Genomic DNA, 19,889 nt, shown 5'->3' on the forward strand with positions numbered 1-19,889 from the left:
TGTTTAAAAACATATTGCCCCTAGCAGTATCACATGAATCATTTTTCCAGTTTATCTCTGGATAGTTAAAATCTCCCATCACTACTATGTCTCCTACTCCTGCTGCTCTTTCAATTTGCTTTAGTAACAATTCCTCATCAGATACGTTGATACCAGGCGGCCTATAGCATACACCCAATACTAACTTTTTTATTCCTTTTTCCCCGCATGCAATTTCTACCCATAATGTCTCGACAGTGTCTACAGTCCCCTCCTGAAAAATCTTCCGTATATCAGGTTTTAAAAACGGCTTTACGTAAAGACACACCCCTCCACCCTTTTTATTTAGTCTGTCTCTCCTAAACAGTGTATAGCCCTCTAGATTGACTGTCCAATCATGAGATTCGTCCCACCAAGTTTCAGTAATGCCTATAATATCATACTGTTTGCTTGCTGCAAGTATTTCTAGTTCGCCCTTTTTACCAGTAATCCTTCTAGCGTTTACATACATACAACTAAGATAAGTATTTTCCCTTGCGTTAGGGACATCTTTCACCTTATGTAGCAATGATGACCTGTAATCGTCATTGGTTAGTGCTTTGGTAAAATATCTTTTAGTACCCATGTTAGTAAACTAACTGCCTGCTCTTACCCTCCCCCCAACTTCTCCCCCATTTTGTTTACTACCACCATCCCCACTATTCTCACTGCATGACCCGTAGTTTCTAGCTAAACCCTCCCCTCAGGCTCCTAGTTTAAAATCTCCTCCAACCTTCTAACCATCCTTCCCCCCAGCACCGCTGCCCCCTCATCAGTCAGGTGCATTCTGTCACGACAAAAGAGATGGCGCCTGACTGAGAAGTCCGCCCAGTGTTCCAGGAACACAAACCCCTCTTTCCTACACCAATCCCTAAACCACACATTTACCTCCCTAATCTCCCTCTGCCTCCCTGGACTAGCGCGTGGCACGGGTAATATTTCAGAGAATATTACCTTAGATGTCCTTGCCTTAAGTTTCTTTCCTAAGTCCCTATAGTCTTTCTTAAGGACATCCCACCTTCCGCTAACTTTGTCATTGGTGCCAACGTGCACCTAGACCGCCGGGTCTTTCCCAGCCCCTCCCAACAATCTATCTACCCAGTCCGCGATGTGCCGTACCCGAGCACCCGGGAGACAACAGACTGTACGGCGATCATGGTCCCGGTAGCAGATTGCCCTACCTGCCTTCCTGATGATAGAATCCCCTACCACCACCATCTGACTAGGTACCTCACTCTCTTTTATCCCAACTGCGCCAGAGGGACTGCTCCTCTGGATGCTAGAGGGAGCAGTCTCCTCTGGCACCGTCATTTCTTCACTATCATCCTCCGATTCCTCGTCCAGTCGGGCAAATTTGTTCGGGTTTGATAGTTCGGAGATGTCGAGCCTCCCCCTCTTTTTCTTCCTTCCAACTGTGACCCAGCTGGCTACCTGATCATCATTCTCTTCTACCAGTGACCCCTCCCGCAATTCCTCTACCGTTCTGTCTAAACTTCGCTCGAGATTGTGAATCTCCCTCAGTCGCGTAACGGTTTGCTCTAGATCAGTTACCTGGGCTTCCAGGGCAACCGTTCGCACACACCTCGTGCAGATGTAATCACACTGGACCGGTAGCTCCAGGTGTGCATACATCTTGCACGACATGCACTGAGTGAGGTCCCCAATCACAGCCCCTCCCATATTGTTTGTAAGGTCTAACTCCCTGTTACTCTCAAAGAAAAAGAAGCAAAAAGAAAAAGTAGAAGACAAACAATCTCACTTATACAATAATTAAGCTGGCTTATACTTATCTATCTTTGTGCGGTTCTTGGTCCTTCACTTTTATGCAGCCGTAGTACTCCAGTGCCCCTCTGAGTGGGACCTCTCCTGCGGCACAGATACTCCACTTAGCAGTTGCAGTTGTTCCAGCTCACTGCACCTCCTTTTCACTCGGCTTCCAGCTCCTGCTTTTGCTGTTACCAACTCAAATACACTTACAAATCCAAGCAACACTTTAAAATACAAGCCCTTACAATGAGCAAACTATACATGTTAAGATCTTTTAGGGGCCAGGTGAGCAAGCCCAGGTGGTGAAACGTACGTCCAACAAACGGCCTCACGCACGGACTCCTCACTGCAGGGGGAGCCGTGACCAGCAGCAGCAATCTAGAGTGATTGAGCGGCTAGGATCGACTGAGTTCGGGGATATCGCGCTCAAGAGTGGTAATGTACAGTGACCTGTGGGTTAGACACACTTACCCGACACTCCCCACATCTTTTCTCCTCCTGTCAATCCTTATTCTCACGGACGGACACCTGGTTTCCGGTGGCGCATCCGGACCCTGCAAGGCAAACGGCAACAGGGTTCGCCTAACACCACACACGGCTTCTCAAGTTGCCGTCCGCTGTCTCTTTTTCCACGGCACAGCCCACGATCCTACTCTCATTTGTCCTCCGCTCTAATGATGAGGTCAGACAGCAGATGGGATCAGTGAACTGGAGTGCCGACTATCCTTCTTCTCCTATAGTTTTGTCTAAGTCTCACATGTGACAAGTTATGTTTGTGTACTCCTGATATTATAATGGGTATCAACCTCTACAATTAATATGGCAATAAGCAAGGTGCAACCAATGTGGATATGAATACCTGAGAAAATGTTTCAATCTGTGCCCACTAAGAAAATATTTATTAAAGCTTTCCAGCATTAGCCATATTTTCCACTAGGAGCAATCCTGGTGTGGGCAATTTCAGTACACAACTTAAATGCTCTTCAAAGATTTAGTGATACTAATACAAGTGTGATCTACTCTGTCACTGTGGTCCTTTTCATTTTCGGACTCTGGCTCAGGCCCAAGTGGCGCATTTAGGACCTTGCAAGGCTTACAAGCATCAGGGCCCATCTAACACCACGACGGGGTCTTTAGCCAGTGTGCCAGCTTTACTTTTTTCCGTGACACAGTCGACGGTCCTACTCTCATCTTTCCTCCGCTCGTGGATGAGGTTAGACAGCAGATGGGACTAGCAGACTAGAGTGTCACTATCTATCTTTCCACTATCCATGCCAGTGTAAACCAATTTTTCTTTTCCACTGTCAAAGACACATTACAATATGATCTTGTTTTTTTAAATTCTCCATGCAATAATATGATTTTTGAATACAGTTAATTAATAAATTGCACAGGAGCCCTGATGTTTATGATATGGTTTGTTATATTATGAATAGAATGTGGTCCTTACAAATAGTGGCTGTGTAGGATATCTGCATCTGTTACATAATCTGCAGATATAAACATTAGTGTGTCAGCTTCCTGCTTTAAGATACAAATGAACCAAATTATAGACAGAGTGTTCAGCATTGTTTAATTGCAACTATGTATTCCTCATTTGTTTCTACACAGACATAGATAGTAATTTTTCTTTTGCATGGAAGGGATGTTAGTATTTGATGTACAAAAAAACTATTGTGAAGTATGGGGAGAAGTCGATCCTATATGTATAGTATCATTTATAACGCCAGGTGAAATTCAGATATGTATTATTAGATTGGACCGTATATGAGATATTGAAGTTGAATATCTAAAGATCAATTAATTTTCTAAAATAACCTTTCTGATTGTATGTAAGATTATATATCACCAATATCACTACTGCTGCTTATTTGATAAGTTTGATAGATTACTATCATTTTCTTGTCATCAATTTTTGAGCAAAATACATAATTTCAAGACGATAGTATTTGCTCTTATTTACTTATATTTTTACCACTGTTTAGAAGGGGAATAATTAATTGATATTTCTAGTATACCCCTGTCATCACTTTTTAGTTGAGTATTTGATAAATAAAAGCTAAGTTTTAAACTAAATACAGTTTTCATCCATTCATACATAACATTATCAAAAAGAGTGCTCCAAACATAGGAATTTCTTCTGTTTGGTGAGGCGTGGGCGCTTCCACACCCACCAAATTAATTTGTATCAGGGGCCAATTTATCGCCATCTTCATCTGAGGAAGTGGATGTGCTGTGATAATATCGGCCCAATCCGCAATGCGATAATTGATTACATTGCACGGATGTATCATTTATCGCATGCAGGGGCAGAGCTTGCGAGAAAGCTCTGTCCCTGTGATGCCACTCCGCAGCTAAATCGGGCTATTTTTCACAAAAATACCGCCACCCAACATCACCGACGCTACCAATGTCGCTGGTACACCCTCCCCGTTGTGATGATCAGGGAACCCTGACGACCGGCAGCCCTGATGAGCATCGATCACTGGTCCCTGGGTAAGTGCGTATGATTTTATCTTTTTAGGGGCCGAAAAAGCCCCTAATCTGGAAGCAGACTCCTCCCTCCCCATAGCCCTTGTCTGCCTCCAGGGCCCCCCACCCCCCTGGTACCCAAATCCAGCCCCTACAGTGTGTGGCTAGTTACTGTGGGCTGGCCCCTCCTCTGGGACCAGCCCTGTGCCCTTCTCACCACCCACTTCATATGTCGTTCACCTCTCCCCCTCCCACCCTTGTTCTCCTTTTGTCAGATTCCCTTTGTCCTCCCACCCCCTTCCCTCATTGTACTCCCTGGGTTCAGCCAAAAATGTATCCTGTAAAGTCTGCACAGTGTATGCACCCTTGATCGATAGGATTGCATGGTTGTGTATATAGATGGAGCTACGCTCATCTAGGCTTCTGTGCTGTGCCTAGGTGCACCAATGTTCATTAGCATAAGTCTTTCATCTATTGTTCTCAGCTGCAATACAATACAGAGAGAACAATACAGCAGGGGTTAAATCATTACATCAGGGGATTAAGTCCGACTGCCCTGGCTCAGTTAATTCTATTAAAGGCATAGATGAGGAGGGCTCCATCTGTACTCCCATGAATAGGTCAAAGCTAGTCGCAATCATGATGCGGCCGCACATGTGACCTGTTTGTGGGTAAGCTTATGGCAGCCACATATGTAGATAGAAAGATCTGTCAGCAGGTAGGTGGTGTGGCATATAAGTCTAGGTGCCCCTGCGAGGGCAACATTCAGCTATTTAGGGGTACCAAAATGAACTAGTATATTGCCCCCACCCAACTCAAAAGGTTGTGGCACCCCTGCTCCATAGAATGCACTCCATTTACTACAACTGTCTGTTTCCTATCCTGCAACCAGAATGTTATCCATTTAACTGTTTTATAATCCAATCTCATGCATTCAGGTTTATTTAGCAGTCCTTGATGTGGGACCCATTAATGAATTTCCCACTAGGCACGTGAGGCACATGCCTAGGTGTGGCACTTGTTGGGGGGCGGCAGTTGTATGCTTGTATTAGTACTGTCAGACCAAAATTTACCAGTACCTGAAAAATATTTCCACTCTACTGTACCATACTGCATCTTGAGTGGAGTGTAAATGGGTAGGAATGCCCCTGTAAGCTGTCCTACTTAGTAGATATGCATACATAAATAAAAATAAAACAAACTTTCATGGCTTCATGGCCAATAGTTCATGGCTTTTTTTATTATTATTATTATTATTATTATTATTATTATTATTATTATTATTAATAATAAATTGTATTGGCAATTATCAAATGAGGGTTTATAACCAATCAACGAAAACATTAAAATTAGACAGAGAGGTGTAGCCATTACTGTTGTGTCTAGGGGTGCCATGACCCCTAAATCTGCTCCTGGTGGGACCATGTCAAATGTCTTCCTAAAGTCTAGATATGCTACATCTATGCACCCCCTCCCCTTGATCTATTATTTTTGTCACAGAGTCAAATAAGTGAATCAGATTCGTTTGGTACCATCTCCCATCAGTAAATCCATGCTGTTTGGGATCCTGTAAGCTATTTAATTTAAGATATTCCACAACTCTTCCTTTTAATAGTATTTCCATTACCTTCCCTACTACTAAAGTAAGGCGTACTTGTCTGTAGTAACTTGCTTCTTCCTTGGTTCCACTTTTGTGCAGTGGTATTATGGGCCCGATTCAGACCTGATCAGTGTTGTACGATTTCGCACAGTGGCCAATTATGGAATGACTGCGCTTGCGTATGTACCGCAATGCACAAACAGCAACAGAATGGTGCAAATATTTCAATCGCACGGCGTACGCAAGGTGATTGACAGGAAGTGGATGTTTTCGGGTGGTAACTGGCTATTTTCTGGGAGTGTCAGGAAAAATGCAGGCATTCCCAAGCGTTTTCTGGGAGGTTGTGTGACGTCAGCTCTGGCCCCGATCAGCCTGTTTGTATCGCACTGTAGGAGTAAGTCCTTGGCTGCGCACAGACAGCACAGTATGCATTTGCACACTTGCTGGGCAGGTTTTCACTCTCTCTGAGCGGCGACTACCTGATTGCAGATCTCTGCAAATTTGCAGCACAGTGATCAGGTCTGAATCGGGCCCCATATATGCTCTTTTCTTGATCTCTGGAATTGCACGTATAGCAATACGTATAGTGAATGGTTGAATAATTCTGTTATTGGTGCTACCAGCAAATCTTTTAGCTCTTTTAGTATCCTTCGATGTATTCGATCTGGCCAAATTGATTTATCCACATTTGATTTTGAGAGTTATGTTAGGACCTTCCCCTCTGCAAATTTAGTTTCATCTACTTTATTTTTTTATGAATATCCTTGCAACGTACCTGTGGCACCTTCCCCTCTCTTTCTGTAGTGAATACTGAGCAAAAATAATTATTTAGATAATCTGCTATTGCCTTGTCTCCCTCCACCAAATTCTCACTCTCTGTCTTAAGTCCTAAAAAAATAAGTTTTGCTCCCTTTATCTACTGACTGAGCCATTTTCTCCTCAGCTTCTGCCTTTGCACGTCTGATCACCTTCTTATCCTCCTTCCATCTGACAAGAAACACCTCTTTGTCATTATATTTTACGTCTGCTTATATTTACTAAAGGATGTCTATTTTTCTTTCACACTAGTTGATTCCTCTTTTGTGAACCACACTGGCTTCCTAGCCTCAATGTTACGCTTAATGATGGTAGCCTTAGGAGGCAGAGGTGGAGAAGGAGAGAGGGATAAATTAAAAGAGAGCAGGTGATGGTCAGAGAGGGGGAATGGGGACTTGGGGACACATTTACTAAGCAGTGATAAGAGATGTGGTGAGTGAAGACCTGATCACGTGAGTGCCCGCACACATGAGAGGGTGAGGGGGTCCATTGGGAGAGACCAAACAATTAAGTGAGACTAAGGAATTCAGATGCAGAGGATTCTTTAGGAAAATTGATTGGGATATTGAAGTCATCTAATACAGTGGAGGGAAGATCTAAAAAGATCAAGGCAGGTAGAATGCTTCTATGCTTGGTGACTACTGTTGGACAGTGACAAGAGATGACCCAGAAGAAGAGTACAAGCGACAAGCAAAGAGAAAGTATCTCATGAATAGGTCAATATTGGGATAGTTCTTTCAGTTGCTGTGTGTTGCTTCATTTTGTGTTCTTATTATGACTGATTGAATTGAAACAATTGTTATTTATGTTGCATCAATAACATATCAGATTATTTTAAAATTGCTTTTCATTATGACTATATTGCTAACATACATATAGCACAAGTAGTCTAGCTCAAAAACTAGGGGTTGGGTATGTTATGCCGGCTGCCGGGATCCCGGTTATCAGCATACAGACACCGGGATCCTGGCAGCAGAATGCCAGTGGAGTAGGGGGGGCGAGAGCAACAAAGCCCCTTGTGGGCTCGGTGGCTCGCTGCGCTCGCCACAGGTTCTGTTCCCGCTCTATGGGTGTGGTGGACCCTGTGGGTCGGCTTTCCAATATCCGGAAATTTTATCGTTAATTTTATCGTTCGGGATCCCGGCATCGGCATGCTGATCACAGTATTCCGAGCACCAGTAACATAACTGCATCCCAGAACTATGACTACTTTTAGAATGGAAACAAATTAAAAGTATTTCTTTGTTGTACAGTGCAGTGTGTTATTCATGGTTACTAAACTTTTTATCATGTAAAATACAATTAATTACAGATGCAAGTACAAAATAAAAGTTATATTTAAATTCTAATAAACACCCATTGCCATATTCTCAGGGCAGGATTAAGGGCCACATGAACCTGAGGCTGAAAATGTTCAAGCTCTTAAGCCATGATTAGACATAGACAAGTCATTGCAGGATTTATTTTATTTATTAAATACAGTGGGGTAACAAGGTGGGACATGTGCCCTGGGCGCCATGGCAAGGGAGGCGCCGCTGGCCAAGCCAGTGGAGAGAAGCAGCAGGCTATGGTCTGGCAGGAGAAGAGGGGGGGTCCTCCCCTTAACTCTCCACTCCTCCCAGTGGCAGGCTGGGCCAGTAGGATTTGACTAGGAGGATTTCACTAGGATTTGGCTAACCCATTGCTCTTAGTCAGCATGGCCACTACCACCTCAGCCCAAAATGCTCCGGGCTCCTCTGCCCTCAAGAAATCCTTCTCACGGTTGGGACCAGATAGAGAGCAACCAAGGAGTGCCACTGGGATCTGGGGGAGGGGAGAAGGGCACCATTTTAATTTTGCCCTGGGTGCTAAAACCCCTAGTGATGCCCCTTATTAAAGAGATCAGTTAAGTTGGTAAAACTGTTCCGTTATGTTGGATACGTTTTGAGAAACAAATTATTCTCATTGCTGTGTCAATAATGATTAGTTGACTAATAGGGAAATACAGGTGGAACTGGTATACGCCTATTAGAGCCATAGATCAGATTGTGTCACAACTTAGGGGCAACAGGCATTAACAGGGGTAATTTGGAGTCCATCCCTGGGAAGCAGCTGGTATTGGTAGTAATCCTAGTTTTTCCTGAGGAGTTGTTTTAGTTTACTGGTAATTTAGGCAACTAGTTGCAGATCCAGTGATGTCTCAGTGCTTGCATGGGGGTCATGCTTGCTGCTGGATCCCAACTTAAACAATCTTTTAGGAAGTCAATAAAAAGAGCATCTTCACATCCAATGAATGCTGCAAACTAGTCTTTGCTTCCAGGAGCACCACGTATTTTGTCCCTGCATTGACTGCTTCTGTTTAAGTCAAGACTACAGATCCATATTGGGTATCTGCGCAGTAGCAGGGGTAGCCTTTGGAATTGAAAAAAATATACGCTTTCTCAGTTAGTTCTAGGATCTCTAGTGGTGGAGACCCAAGGAGTTCAATTATGTGTGCTAACTGGTCACTCTCATCCTATCCTGGGAACAGTGGGTAGCCAGTCAACAGCTCTGCCAAAATGCATCCAAAGCTCCACATATAAATTGGCATGCCACAGCCACTTCCCAGGATTACCTCAGGTGCCGTATAGTAACGAGTCTGAATGTATGTTAGGAGTCTCTGGTGCTCAAAGCAACTTGTTCCAAAGTCAATCATTTTTATTCCTTTATGCCCTGGGCTCTTAAACATAATGTTTTCTGGTTTTAGATCGCAGTGCATGATGGTATTTCAGAATCAGAATCCGCTTTATTGGCCAGGTATACTTGTGTATATTAGGAATTTGTCTTTGGTTTGCTATACAACAGCCAAATAGGTAACAGATAAGCAGGTGGGGGGCAAGTAAAGTCAGACAGATAGGTATACCGTAGGGACACAAATGAGTTACATGTACATCTAGTCAGTCAATGTTCAGGAGTTCAGAAATCGGACCGCTTGGGGAAAGAAACTTTTGAGGCTTCTGGTGGACCCAGCGGGGATGGCCCTGTAATGCCTGCCTGAAGGAAGCAAGCTAAAAATGCTGTGGCAGGGGTGTAGCTGGTTCTTTACTATCTTCGTTGCCCGCTTTTTAGCTCTGGACAGGTACAGGTCCTGGACTAAGGGAATGTCGGCCCCGATGATCTTCTCTGCGGTTCTGACCACCTTTTGGAGCCTGCATCTGTCCCACGCACTGGCGGAGCCATACCATACTGTAATACCCCACAATGTGAAGTATTACAGTATGTCTGACATTGTGCATCACGCTACAGTGCAAGTGTATATCATTATGCAACTGACAGAACGCAGCTCCCAGCAGCCCCAGCAACTGCTCAAGAGCTCAGGAGCAGGTCACATGACGAGTCAGGTGGTTAGAGCTGTGACACTTGGGAGAAAGAGGTGGTTGGTGGGAGCAGAGCTGAGGTAATCTTGAGAGGAGAGGTATGCTGTCAGGAGTGCGCTGAGGTGGCACGGAGGTGACAGCGAAGATGGAGGTGAACCCTCTTCTTACAAGGGTGGTCAGCGAGAAAGCTTCCCCCATGCAAGGCAAGTCCGGGGGTGCAGAGGTAATAAGAGTGACCGCAGCAGCAGCTTCCATAGCAGCAGTGGGTGGAGCTTTATCTGGAGCCTCAGCAGTGGGCAGTGCCGCAAAGTGGACCAGGCCTCCCCTGTTAAGGCAAGAGGTGGGCAAGAGTAACAAAAGGACAGCCCATGGGAGCAGATTGTCCGGCAAGAGACCCAATATCCCACACTGACAGCTACTCACAGCTTGGAGCCCTCACAGTTCACCCGGAGAGGTGTTGCTGACATAAACCTAAATCATTCCTGCAGGGCAAGCCAAATTTGCTAGACTGAATTGTAATCACAAAGAGATTCCAGTCTGTTAACAGATTCACTCTGTCAGTCAGGATTTGGAGCAGGCAGTTCCAGCAGACATTCAGCTATAATTTGATTTGTTACAGCTAACACAGCTCACAGGAGCCTGCCCCTAAATGAATGCTCCTGTACAGTATATAATCACTACTGGATGTTAGTGGGGGAAAGGGAGCGTTTAAGTACTTTACCAGAGTTAAACACTAGAGGAACTAATGGGCCCTACTCACAGGCCGACCCGCCGCCGAGCTGCCCGACGGCGGATACGGCCGACGAGCGACCCGGCGGCGGGGGGCAGTGACGGGGGGAGTGAAGTTTCTTCACTCCCCCCCGTCACGCGGCTCCATAGAACTGCAGGCAAATATGGACGAGATCGTCCATATTGGCCTGCATGCACAGCCGACGGGGGACCAGCGATGAACGAGCGCGGGACCGCGCATCGTTCATCGATGGAGCCTCCACACTGAAAGATATGAACGAGTTCTCGTTCATTTATGAACGAGATCGTTCATATCTTTCAAAAAATCGGCCAGTGTGTAGGGCCTATAAGAGAGGATATTGCACACCTTACCTTTTCCCGTTAGCGATTTAGAAAGTCTGCTCTTCCGCTTAAGAGACAGCCAAGCATTATATACTGTACCCTGTTGTCCTTAAGGAACGAAAAAGGAAAGGCAGCAATTTAGAGAAAGCATTCCCTTTTGCTCAGTAACCAGTGTTACAGTCCATAACTACCTCTTTGGAGCCAGGACTTAAAGGTACCCAACGTGCATAACACTCAGCTGAACCTTGAGGGTGGAACTAATTGGGGTTGTTCACGGCACCGTGTAGGGTAAAAGCATACTTGCCTACCTGACCCTCTCCATGAGGGAGAAAATGCGCTGTTCCTGGACTTTCCTGGTAATGTATGATTGCCATCACCTGTGGTGAAACACCTTTTTTATCAATTAACTAGCTCACCACAGGTGGTGGCAATCATACATTACCAGGAAAGTCCAGGAACAGAGCATTTTCTCCCTCATGGAGAGGGTCAGTTAGGCAAGTATGGGTAAAAGTGACTAAAAGCATACTGAATGTTTATTAACCTGCATAGTGATGAAATGGTTATTGACCTGTTTAAATAAGTCGTATACCAAATGGATATTGCAAGGCTATTGCAATTATTCAAGCCTTGTTTTCGCAAATTGCAGTGTTTATAATTTAATCTTAAAATTCGGTCATTGCTGTTATAGTAAAGATTATATGGTCTAACTAACAGCTTTTAAAAAATTACAGAAGAAATGTCTCCTAAGATACTTCGTTCCAGTATAATAAAATATGTTTATTTTTCACTGTTGTATAATGTACAGTATTGTCAAAGATTGCAAATTGACTTAAATGAATTGATGAAAGTTCACCAAGTACCAGTAGGCTTCCCTGTGTAGACTACTTCTTCTCACTTGTCTGTGGAACAGCGAAGAGAGCTGTGGTAAAGAATAAAGAAACCTAACCTGCAGGAAAAAGAAAAGGGATCTATCGCACCACATTATTACTGTACTTACCTGGGTGTCACAATACCAGTATCAAGAAGCACAGTACCGACTCCACAATTACGGAGTAGAAGAGGAGCAGAAGCTTCTGTGGGATGTTGAACTTCCTTAGTTGCCTGAGGAAGAATAACCTCTGCTGTGCTTTACCAACAGTGGCGTCAGCGTTGGACCCCAATTTAAGGTCCCAGGAGATTGTGGTCCCCAGGAACTTGAAGGAGTCCACTAGTGATACCACACTGTCAGCAATCATTATCGGAGGTGCACTATCTGACTTCTTCCTGAAGTCCACTATCATCTCAGTAGTTTTGAGGGGGTTGAGCTCATGGTTGTTGTGGCTGCACCACTGGGCCAACTGGTCTACTCCCGTCTATAGGCCGATTCGTCGCCGCCCTTGATGAGGCCGATGACGGTGGTGTCGTCGGCAAATTTGATGATCTTTACTGATTGCGCCTCATTTCTGTGCAGAGACACCAGGCACTCTAGGATCGAGCAGGCCAAGTTACAGTGTGCACCTATACTAAATCCCAGGAATTTTTTTTTTCAGAATAAGGTCAAACAAGTCCATGTCCAGGAGTTCAAATGTCATGCAGATGCGATTTCAGAAGATAAAACTTTCCTGCATGTGAATTACATTCATGCTTCCAGTCTTATCCAGCTTCCTTGGATGTTCCAGGATCCTGTTCTCTTCCATGGCTTGGTGGTTGAACATTGTATCATTGCAGATGGTGCTGTTGTATTTTGTGATCAAAAACTTTTGCCACCTGACCAAAGGTACCTCCCCCAATAAGCTCCAACTGTTCATAGCGATAAGTGACATGGTCATGGGGTGCAAATATGGAGCGTCCTTCTTCATCATCGTACTTTCCATTATTAGATTATTAGATTTATCTGCAACTCCATGGCTCTTCTTTCCATTTTGACCCAAAAAGTATATCTCTGAAGTTTCTCGGAAGATGTCAGTAGGTGTCTGTACCACTTGAGTGATTGCTCAGGACTCAGGTATGTGATGGCACTGATGGACTTGGTGGAGCCATTTTTGGATTTTGAGGTATATGCACTACCAATGTTGGACATAGTGGAATGATTTTTTGCTGCTGTGATTATGTCTATATGCCCCCATATATCAGCAATCGTTTGGAGCAATTTGCCAATTTGCAGACAATTGTGCAAATAAATCTGCAATGTATAGGATTCAGATGAAAAATCGATTGGGATTGTTAAATCAGGTTGTCCAACATGTTGAATTTCACAGATCAATTGGGGCTGTAGATTGTTAGTATATGGTAACAATCAGCAGATTTGCAGTCTGTTTCTAGTAAATTGTCGAGCCTTTCAAGATTGGCAGATCTGCATTTGCTGAAAATAATCTGCAAATCACTGAAAAATATCTGTAATATATGGGCAGATTGCTTTGTTTGTGATTGCTGATGCGTCCTGATTGTGTACAGAGTCACAGTTATCATTTCAGATGCACATACAGAGAAGCGTATTTATAATGTAGTGGACATTCCTGGACAGTGATTAGGGGGAGACTTAGCGCACACACGGCGATGGTCTGTCTTATGGGTATGTTATGGGTGTCATGAGCATGACGGTGATAGTGTTTGCATACACAGGCGAGCAACCACTCACATAAGAGGCCATACTCAGAAGGTGAAACTGCACCCATTATAGTGCTGGCACAACCTATGATTGTGTGACTAATGGTGGTGTCTATAGATTCAGCAATCAGTATTACAGTGTGTAAAGGTGCTGACAGTGGACATCTCAGTCCTTGGACAGTCAGACACATGGAGGAACACAAGGGAAGGGCTTTGCAGCAGCATTTGCATACAGTCACAAACAGGTGACTGCCAATAGATGCAGCAATCAGTATTAGAGTGTGTATAGATGATTTGAGGATCAGTAATGACAATGCCATAAATAAAGGCATGGAAGTGTTGCAGTTTGTCACTGCCTGCTGTGGATTTCTGATATAAGCCGTGAGTGGAACATGCCTGGGGTAGTTATGTTTTGAAGAGGTAATGCTGAACTACTGCTGAATTTATATATATATATATATATATATATAAAATATCCATTGTAGAAGAGCCGCACTCACATGTCGTTAATAATCACAGTTGCTGGGGTGCAAAATCCAGGAACAGGTCCTATCAGAACAAAGTTCCACGATACATGTGCACAAATAAGGATGCACTCACCAGACTTCTCCAGGGTGAAATTGATAGATTTTAATCCAGACAGCACATACTCACAAACAGAAGGTCAACGTTTCAGCTCACAGCAGAGCCTTTGTCAAGACCAGATTACCAGGGAGATGGCAACCTGGTAATCTGGTTTTGACAAAGGCTCTGCTGTGAGCCGAAACGTTGACCTTCTGTTTGTGAGTATGTGCTCTCTGGATTAAAATCTATCAATTTCACCCTGGAGAAGTCTGGTGAGTGCATCCTTATTTGTGCACATATATATAATATATATATATATATTTCTCTTACGTCCTAGAGGATGCTGGGGACTCCAAAAGGACCATGGGGTATAGACGGGATCCGCAGGAGCCATGGGCACACCATAAGACTTTTACTGGGTGTGAACTGGCTCCTCCCTCTATGCCCCTCCTCCAGACCTCAGTTAGATTCTGTGCCCAGGAGAGACTGGACACACACTAGGGGAGCTCTACTGAATTTCTCTGGAAAAGACTTTATGTTAGTTTTTTTATTTTCAGATAGACCTGCTGGCTACAGGCTCTCTGCATCGGGGGACTAAGGGAAGAGAAGTCAGACCTACTTCTGCTGAGTTAAGGGTTCTGCTTCTTAGGCTACTGGACACCATTAGCTCCAGAGGGTTTGATCACTTGGTGCGCCTAGCTGCTTGTTCCCGGAGCCGCGCTGTCACCCCCCTCACAGAAGCCAGAAGAAAGAAGCCGGGTGAGTATAAAGAAGGCAGAAGACTTCAGTGACGGCAGAAGACTTCAGTAACGGAGGTACAGCGCAGCGGTCGCGCTGCGCTCCATGCTCCCACACACCAACGGCACTCACAGGGTGTAGGGCGCTGGGGGGGAGCGCCCTGGGCAGCAAGTTACTGAGGTTTTTTAACTGGCAGAACAGCATATTAGAGGTGCCTGGGCACTATGTATGACACCCCCGCCAGTATAAAATTTTAAATTGGAGCGGGTCTACAGCGCACCGGGAAGGGGCGGGGCTTAGCCGCACAGCTTACCAGCTCCATTTTCTCTCTTCACAGTGCATGCAGAGACGCTGGCCCGGACCTCCACTCTCCTTACAAGTACTGGGAGCAAAACAGGGGGGAGCACAGTAAATTGGTGCTATATAATACAGCGCAGATATCATAATTATTTTTTTTGTAGTATATGGGCGCTGGGGTGTGAGCTGGCATACTCCCTCTGTGTTCTCTCTACAGGCTTCCCTGTGGGTCTGTCCCCTTTGGCCAGTGTGAGTGTGTGTGTGTCGGTACTGTGTGTCGACATGTCTGAGGCTGAGTGCTCCTCCCCGGAGGAAGTTACTGGGGGCGCAGAGAAGGATTTGGGAGTGACTCTGTCGGCACAGCCGACTGCGGATTGGGTGAATATGTTGAGTACATTGAATGCAAATGTGGCGTTATTGTCTAAGAGGCTGGATAAATCTGATTCTCAGACACAAACGTGGAGAAAATCCATGGAGGACGCCTTGTCTCAGGTACAGACCCCCTCAGGGTCACAGAAACGTTCCTTTACCCAGATGGCAGATACAGATACCGACACGGACTCTGATTCCAGTGTCGACTTTAGTGAGGCCAGTTTACATCCAAAATTGATAAAGAGTATTCAGTACATGATTGTGGCTTTTAAAGATGTTTTACATATTTCTGAGGAACCTCCTGTTCCAGATACAAGGGTTTGTTTATTTAAAGGGAAAAAGCCTGAGGTGCAGTTTTCCCCCTCTCATGAACTGAACGCTCTATGTGAAAAGGCTTGGGAGTCGTCTGACAAAAGGTGGCAGATTCCCAAGAGAATTTTTATGGCATATCCTTTCCCCTCTGACGACAGGGAGAAATGGGAGTCGTCTCCAAATGTGGACAAGGCTCTGTCCCAACTGTCCAAAAAAGTGGCTCTTTCGTCTCCTGACACGGCTGCCCTCAAGGGTCCTGCGGATTGCAGGCAGGAAACGACATTAAAGGCCATTTATATCACTACGGGTGCACTCCTCAGGCCTGCCGTGGCGTCGGCGTGGGTGAGTAGTGCTATTGCTAAATGGGTTGATAATTTGGCATCTGACATGGATACCCTTGATAAGGATAACATTCTTTTGACTCTTGGTTATATCAGGGACGCTGCAGCTTACCTAAAGGATGAGGCGAGGGATGTTGGCCTCTTGGGATCAAGGGCCAATGCCATGGCGGTCTCGGCCAGGAGGGCGTTGTGGATTCATCAATGGAATGCTGATGCCGACTCCAAGAAAGCTATGGAAGCTCTCCCTTTTAAAGGTAGTGTCTTGTTTGGTGACGGCCTTGCTGACCTGGTGTCTACCGCTACTGCGGATAAGTCATTTTTTCTTCCTTATGTTCCCGCACAACAGAAAAAGGCGCCCCATTATCAGATGCAATCCTTTCGGCCTAATAAATACAAAAAAGGAAGGGGCTCGTCCTTCCTCGCTTCAAAAGGTAGAGGAAGGGGAAAAAGGTCGCCTGCTGTGTCTGGCGCCCAGGACCAAAAGTCCTCCCCCGCCTCTGCCAAGTCCACCGCATGACGCTGGGGCTCTCCTACGGGAGTCCGTGCCTGTGGGGGCCCGTCTCCGAATCTTCAGTCAGGTCTGGTTTCAATCGGGCCTAGATCCTTGGGTCTTAGACATAGTATCCCAGGGGTACAAACTGGAGTTTCAGGAGTTGCCCCCCCCCCCCCCCCCCGCCGATTTTTCAAATCAGCCTTGCAAGTTTCTATTCCAGAAAGGGAAGCAGTAAATGCTGCGATACAAAAGCTGTGTCAACAGAGGGTAATTGTCCCGGTTCCCCCGTCCCAATGGGGGGGAAGGGTTCTATTCGAGCCTCTTTGTCGTGCCAAAGCCGAACGGCTCGGTCAGACCGATCCTGAACCTAAAATCCCTCAATCCGTACTTGAAAACTTTCAAGTTCAAGATGGAATCTCTTCGAGCTGTGATCTCCAGCCTAGAAGGGGGGGATTTTATGGTGTCAGTCGACATAAAAGATGCCTACTTACATGTCCCGATATATCCTCCTCATCAGGCCTTCCTGAGATTTGCGGTGCAGGATTGTCATTACCAATTTCAGACGTTGCCGTTTGGGCTTTCCACGGCTCCGAGGGTCTTCACCAAAGTGATGGCAGAAATGATGGTACTTCTACGCAAGCAGGGTGTCACAATTATCCCGTACTTGGACGATCTCCTGATAAAGGCGAGATCAAAAGAGCAGTTGCTAAGAAATGTGGAACTCTCCCTGAAGGTTCTGCGACATCATGGTTGGATTCTAAATTTGCCAAAGTCTCAATTGATCCCGACAACTCGGCTGCCCTTCTTGGGCATGATCCTAGACACGGAATTACAGAGAGTGTTTCTTCTGGCGGAAAAAGCTCTGGAAATCTAGACCATGGTCAAGGAGATTCTGAAACCGGCAAGAGTATCGATTCATCAATGCACTCGAGTGCTAGGGAAGATGGTTGCGGCTTACGAAGCCATTCCGTTTGGCAGGTTTCATGCCCGGGTGTTTCAGTGGGACCTGCTGAACATATGGTTCGGGTCTCACCTGCACATGCACCGGAAAATAAGTCTATCTTCCAGGACCAGAATTTCTCTCCTGTGGTGGCTGCAAAGTTATCAACTTCTAGAGGGACGCAGGTTCGGAATCCAGGATTGGGTCCTGCTGACCACAGATGCAAGTCTCCGAGGCTGGGGTGCAGTCACACAAGGAAGAAGTTTCCAGGGAAAATGGTCAAGCCAGGAATCTTGTCTCCACATAAATGTTCTGGAATTAAGAGCCATTTACAACGGCCTTCTGCAGGCGAAAAACCTTCTTCAATGTCTATCTGTCCTGATTCAGTCGGACAACATAACAGCGGTGGCGTACGTAAACTGCCAGGGTGGAACAAAGAGCACAGCGGCAATGGCGGAGGCCACAAGAGTTCTCCGCTGGGCGGAACAGCACGTGAGCGCTCTGTCAGCAGTCTTCCTTCCGGGCGTGGACAACTGGGAAGCAGACTTCCTCAGCAGACACGATCTCCATCCAGGAGAGTGGGCCCTTCATCAAGAGGTGTTTGCAGAAGTGACAAGGCATTGGGGAATTCCTCAAATAGACATGATGGCGTCTCGCCTCAACAAGAAGCTTCCGAGGTATTGTTCCAGGTCAAGGGACCCTCAAGCCAGTGCAGTGGACGCCCTGGTAACTCCGTGGGTGTTTCAGTCGGTGTATGTGTTCCCTCCACTTCCTCTCATTCCAAGAGTGTTGAGGATCATAAGACGAACAAGGGTTCAGGCAATACTCGTCGATCCAGATTGGCCACGGAGGGCCTGGTATCCGGATCTTCAGGAATTGCTCATAGAAGATCCTTGGTCGCTTCCTCTCAGAGAGGACCTGTTGCTGCAGGGGCCATGTGTATTTCCAGACTTACCGCGGCTGCGTTTGACGGCGTGGAGGTTGAACGCCAAATCCTAGCTAGTAAAGGTATTCCTGGGTAAGTCATCCCCACTCTCCTTAAGGCTAGAAAGGAGGTCACGGCGAAGCATTATCACCGTATTTGGAGAAAATTTGTGTCGTGGTGTGAAGCCAAAACAGCTCCTGCGGAGGAGTTTCACTTGGGTCGTTTCCTCCATTTTTTGCAGGCAGGCGTGGATGCAGGCCTGAAATTGGGTTCCATCAAAATGCAGATTTCGGCTTTATCTATTTTCTTTCAAAAAGAATTGGCCGCCCTTCCTGAGGTTCAGACTTTCGTGAAGGGAGTGCTGCATATCCATCCTCCGTTTGTGCCACCCGTGGCACCGTGGGATCTTGAATTGGTGTTACAATTTCTTATGTCTCACTGGTTTGAACCTTTGCGGAAGGTTGGGTTAAAGTTTCTCACTTGGAAAGTGGTCATGCTTTTGGCCTTGGCGTCTGCCAGATGAGTGTTAGAATTGGCGGCTTTGTCTCACAAGAGCCCATATTTGATTATTCATGTGGATAGAGCGGAATTGAGGACTCGTCAACAATTTCTGCCGAAGGTGGTTTCTTCGTTTCACATAAATCAACCTATTGTGGTACCTGTGGCTACGGATGCTGTGGCAGTGCCAAAATCTCTTGATGTCGTAAGAGCTTTAAAAATTTATGTCGCCAGAACAGCTCTTGTTAGGAAAACGGAGGCTCTGTTTGTCCTGTATGCTTCCAACAAGATTGTAAATCCTGCTTCCAAGCAGACTATTGCACGCTGGATTTGTAATACGATTCAGCACGCTCATTCTTCGGCTGGGTTGCAGTTGCCGAAGTCAGTAAAGGCCCATTCTACCAGGAAGGTGGGCTCATCTTGGGCGGCTGCCCGAGGGGTCTTGGCACTTCATCTTTGCCAAGCAGCTATGTGGTCGGGTTCAAACACTTTTGCTAAGTTCTACAAGTTTGATACCCTGGCTGATGAGGACCTCATGTTTGCTCAATCGGTGCTGCAGAGTCGTCCGCACTCTCCCACCCGGTCTGGAGCTTTGGTATAGACCCCATGGTCCTTTTGGAGTCCCCAGTATCCTCTAGGACGTAAGAGAAAATAGGATTTTAATACCTACCGGTAAATTCTTTTCTCCTAGTCCGTAGAGGATGCTGGGCGCCCATTACAGTGCGTACTGTTACTTGCAGTTGT

At 45.8% G+C, this 19,889-nt stretch overlaps 1 pseudogene; it reads right to left on the reverse strand.

Moving 5' to 3' along the window:
- Positions 1-8,829: 8,829 nt before the first annotated feature.
- The window catches only part of LOC134990919 (dual specificity tyrosine-phosphorylation-regulated kinase 2-like), a 28,920-nt pseudogene continuing 17,860 nt past the window's right edge, over positions 8,830-19,889 (reverse strand).

Source organism: Pseudophryne corroboree, chromosome 2, assembly GCF_028390025.1.
Source record: "Pseudophryne corroboree isolate aPseCor3 chromosome 2, aPseCor3.hap2, whole genome shotgun sequence".
In the NCBI taxonomy this organism is placed as follows: domain Eukaryota; kingdom Metazoa; phylum Chordata; class Amphibia; order Anura; family Myobatrachidae; genus Pseudophryne; species Pseudophryne corroboree.